Genomic DNA, 4760 nt, shown 5'->3' with positions numbered 1-4760 from the left:
GCCCGGGGCGATCCCTCTGCCTGCGGCTCCAGCTCCCGGGGCGCTCCCTCTGCCAGCGGCTCCAGCTCCCGGGGCGCTCCCTCTGCCAGCGGCTCCAGCTCCCGGGGCGCTCCCTCTGCCAGCGGCTCCAGCTCCCGGGGCGCTCCCTCTGCCAGCGGCTCCAGCGCCCGGGGCGCTCCCTCTGCCTGCGGCTCCAGCGCCCGGGGCGCTCCCTCTGCCAGCAGCTCCCGCACCCAGGGTGCTCCCTCTGCCAGTGACTGTGCCCCTTGTGACTCCTGTTCCTTGCCCCATGCCAGTCCCTTCTGCCCCAGACCCGATCCTGGCGACTCCTTTGCCCTCACCCCGACGAGCTCAACCCCCACTAAAGGTCCTTATGTCTGTGTCCCATAAGGGGAGAGGACACAGACGCAGGGCTGGGGTCCCTCCCTCGCCTGCGCTGGGGCTCAGTCGGCGCCTGTGGGTCCTGGCCTTCCGGGTCGGCTGTCGCCTGCGGGTCCCCCTCCACGGCCTCGTCGCCCTGCCTTGCTCCCCGCTCCGGTGCCTTGTCGGTCGCCTGCAGGGTCCCCGGACGCGGCTCCTCCGTCGCCTGCGGTTCCCCTCACTATGGCGCATCGGAGGACGTCGCCGCCTGCTGCGGCTCCCCCCCTCTCCTTGCCCTCGCCAGGGTCCCCTCCAGCTCCCTCGTCCCCTTCCCTGGTTCTCCCTCCTCGGCCCCTCCGTCGGTCCCTCGCCGTGCCTCCTCTGCCCCACCGAGGTCCCCTCCAACCTCCCAGCCGCCTGCGGCCCCTCCGGCTGCCACCTGTCGCCCGCTGGGGCTCCCTCGGGCTCCCCGTTATTCCCCCTCCTTCTCTCCCTACTCTCCTGCCCCTGTCCCTCCATTGTTTGCTCCTCCTCCCGTCTTTGTTCCTCCCGTTTCTGCTCCACGTTCCCCAATGTTTCCTCCGTTCACTCCTGGCCCTTTTGTTTCACCTGTTCCCTTTCAGTCCCCTTTCCTGATCTGTCTGTCCGCCTTTCCCATCTTATGTCAGGTCCTGTCTTGGTTTCTTCCCCTGTGTCAGTTCTGTCTGTCCGTCCTGTTCCCTGTGCCTCGTTGACGGTTTTTTCTTGTTTTCCAGGTTCTGGTTTCCCCTCGACTTGTCCGTCGCCTCCCCTGAGGCACGCCCAGAGAGCGCGCCTTTGGGGGGGGGGTTCTGTCATACCCGGCTCGTACGATCCTCGTGTGTGCCACGCCCCCTGATTATCCACGTGTGCTTCCCTGATCGTACCCAGCTGTGTCCAATTATGTTTGCCCAGGCTTGTGTATTTCACGTATCTTACGTTGGTTTCCCAGTCCGTCATTGATGTTTGTCGATGTCCGTGCTTCCGATCTCTGTTTCGCCAATAAATCCCCAGTATTTCCGCATATTCTGCCTGTCTGCCTGCTCCTTGCTTGCCTGCCCGAGCGATCACCCGCTTAATCGGCACCGATCATGACAAATAATAGATACCTTATTGATGCCTGTGGGGAAAATGTCTTTATGCCTCCCTCAGCTTGCTCTTTCTAGAGTAAACTGTCTGCAAAGGGCAGCCACCGGTGCCCAGGGAGCTGGGGGTTGAGGGCCTTGCTCAAGGACCTGTGCTGAGGCTGGGTTTGAACCACTGACCTACTGATTATAGACATACAGGCTTAGCCCTCTGCACCACACATTGCCCCCTAATAGAGCAGGGGAGAGTATGAATGCAGTCCCCCACTACCAGAAATTATGCAGTCGAGATTCCTACATTTGGGGAATTCGCAGTGGTCAGCACAGCCGCAGTGCAATGGCTGGGCCTCACCCTGGGTGAACTACCTTCATGATCATGGTATCTCCCTTGACAGGTAAGTATAACCATGTATGTGATGAATAAAGTATCTTTTATACTGTATCTTGTATATGTTGTTGTTCTACATTATACCAGCTGCATTGCATGGGTAAAGATGCATAATTTGATTATTGCCTTGCATGTAATTACTGCAATTATATCAGAACAGGATTCATATTTTTAATTCATTTTGTCCGCTAACAGACAGCAGTGCTGTTTGCAAGGGTGTAATCACATTTTCAGACTTAAACATTAATATTATCACCTAGACCTGTTGACTTTAGTTTGGATTTCCATGCTCTGTGCGGTTAGATGATGAGATGTGGTTGAGCTTCACCAATGGATTGCAGCTCATGGTGAACCACACAGGCTGGCGTCCTCCTTGCTGCGGCAGATGGGTGAACGAGCTAATGGATGTGAGAAAGCATTCACATGAACCTAATGCCTGTGGAAATGGAAAGAGCCACTACCACAGGGTCACACACATAGTGTTTCATTGAAAAGTGGACTCTTTACATACTGTAAAAGCTACAGAGAAAATCACCATATAAGTCATGTTCCATCAGGTATCATAATTATTAAGTTAAATTAAAAATGTTAACTGCTTAAAATGTGCGGAGGAAAGTGATCAATTCTATGTGTTCGGAAAGCAGCAGTAGGTGGGCAGATTGTTGGAATTTTAATGTAATCTGCACCTTGCATAAATAAAGCATACAGTGAACATCAATTGGAAATTGATGGATGTCTGTGTTCTGATTTTCCTCGTATTCACATTATTAGATCCATGAGAAGACATCACTTCCTGTAAGAGGTGATGTGGTCATTAGTGTCATCCTCCCTCCACATTGCTTTGTCTTAGGTAAAGCTTGACACTAAAACCCCTCTAATAACAGGTCAAAACTGTAGTATTGATGTCATGAAGGTCACCCCATCAGCCTCCTCACTGTGTGTAACCCAAGGACCTCATGGTTATGCTCTGTGCAGAGATCCATTTGGCATTAGCATTATTATAGCAACACAGACAGCACTGTGATGATATTAAGAGAGCTTAAATATATCCCACCCTCATCAGCAGTTTTCTTTAATATTATATAATATCCTCCACAAAGTATTAAAAAATAAAGCTTAAAATAGCATCCCATTTATGAATGCTCTGGGCCTGGAAATCACATGCCTGCATTATGTACATAAGACTGAGAGGAATCGAAAGGAACTGTTTACAGACGGGATGGTTATCAGGTCCCAGTGGTGAAAGAAAAAGAGACACGTTTGATTTGAAAGCCGGCTCTCTTTGCCCATCCACCATTCCTCTCCAGCCATAAAAGCCCCTCGTTCCTCATTAACACTCGGTCCCATTGGCCTAAATATTCTGTGTGTCTTTGATGAGTTGCGTGTCCCACATGCTCACAACTGTACTGAAGGGAATTTGCCAGTGGCCAATTCCAGCGTTCGATCAGAGGCCGCATGTCCATGAACCTACAGAACCACCACACCGAAAGGGTCTCTCTCTCTCTCTCTGTTGCTCTTTCAGGAATGTCACCTTGGGCCCAGTGATCTATCCCACCCAGAAGAAGTTAATAAAGTAATTGACATGCATGAAAACATAAGCAAACCATGCTTACTCCGAGGCCTTGGAGGAATTGGCTGAGTTGACTCCTTCCTGCCAGCCTCCTCTCCTCCCTGTGGTCTCCCTGCACCTTCTTCTCACCTTCTTCCAACCTCACACATGCTCATCCTTTTCTCTCATTCTCCTTCTCCACTCAGGTCAGGAAAATTGATTCATAGAGCACAAAGTGATTCTTTCTGATGTCAGGCTCACACAGGAGGTTTTTGAAAAGTTAATTGGCTGCATAATCAGCTTACTGGCGGAGAGTTAGGATGAGCTCTTGGCACGCGGCTGGTGCGCTCTGTATTATAAAATTCCCTTCTATCGCATTAAAATGGACCTACATAAATGAACTGGTCTCCATGGAAGCGTGGCTCTGTGTTTTCACTTGTGAACACAGGAATGAACATTTGTGTGGATAAGACATATTTGGACAGTTGTTCCCTTTCGTTGGAGGACTTGCACATCAAAGGCAGCAGAATGAAAAATCCAGACGTTAGGCAGATGGTGGCAATACATATTAAGGAGGCAGGGCTTCATTTTTAAGGGCCGAATAGGAGAGAAGCATCAGCAGAAACACTGCTGATTGGTCTATAGGGAGGAGAAAACTGAAAGACTAGTAGAGAGATATAAAAGTGAGTGCTGGGAAATGGATGGATGAGGTTTGTTTGTGTTATGTTAGCAGCAGATGTACACTGTTAGACTGCAAGGAGAAGATATCAATCGCTGGCCTGATTGTGGAAGAGCACAACAAGAATGAGAGTCACAGCCATGCTGGCTGTCCAGAGCTTTCTCAAAAAAAAAACAATATCTTTATCACAATGGATAAAAATGACTGCAAAATAAATAATATATATGTAATTTGTATGTATTTGCAGGTCACTAGAAAGTAGCTATTCAGCGCTGGATTTGGGAGAGCACAAGTCAGTGCATGCTTCTTCATAACATTCTGTTCAGTGACCATGAATTGAGGGGAATTAAGTTATTTTTTTAACATTAAATCAATAAAAATCAGTGCTATTTTTCTTGGTTTTTGTTAAACAGAAAAGGAATGACTGCAGCAAGCATTTTACACACCTGGGCTTTTGTTCTTCCTCGCAGTTTTATAAATTATGGTTTTGCGATGCTTGATTAGGGTCGATTGCCATTGTTATTCATATGCACTAATGTGTTTCAAAACTCTACTTTGATGAAGTACTTTGATGTAATAGAGCAGAAAATTTGCTGGGATGGAGAATTGCTATTGACGTGTCTGCAGCTCCTTGGAAGACTGTAATTTTGTTATTTTAAACAGTAGGTGCATGTCTTGTGG

The 4760-nt window shown here is 49.1% G+C and overlaps 1 non-coding gene across 1 annotated transcript; it reads right to left on the bottom strand.

Annotated features, from left to right (window-relative positions):
* Positions 1 to 1702: 1702 nt before the first annotated feature.
* LOC125706128 (U1 spliceosomal RNA) lies at positions 1703 to 1866 on the bottom strand. Its single transcript, XR_007381904.1, has one exon. It is a non-coding gene; the product is annotated as a U1 spliceosomal RNA (small nuclear RNA).
* Positions 1867 to 4760: the final 2894 nt, after the last annotated feature.

This window comes from Brienomyrus brachyistius, chromosome 1 (genome assembly GCF_023856365.1).
Source record: "Brienomyrus brachyistius isolate T26 chromosome 1, BBRACH_0.4, whole genome shotgun sequence".
Classification (NCBI taxonomy): Eukaryota; Metazoa; Chordata; class Actinopteri; order Osteoglossiformes; family Mormyridae; genus Brienomyrus; species Brienomyrus brachyistius.
Note: the sequence above shows the minus strand (reverse complement) of the source record. Positions and strands in the feature narration are given on the sequence as shown.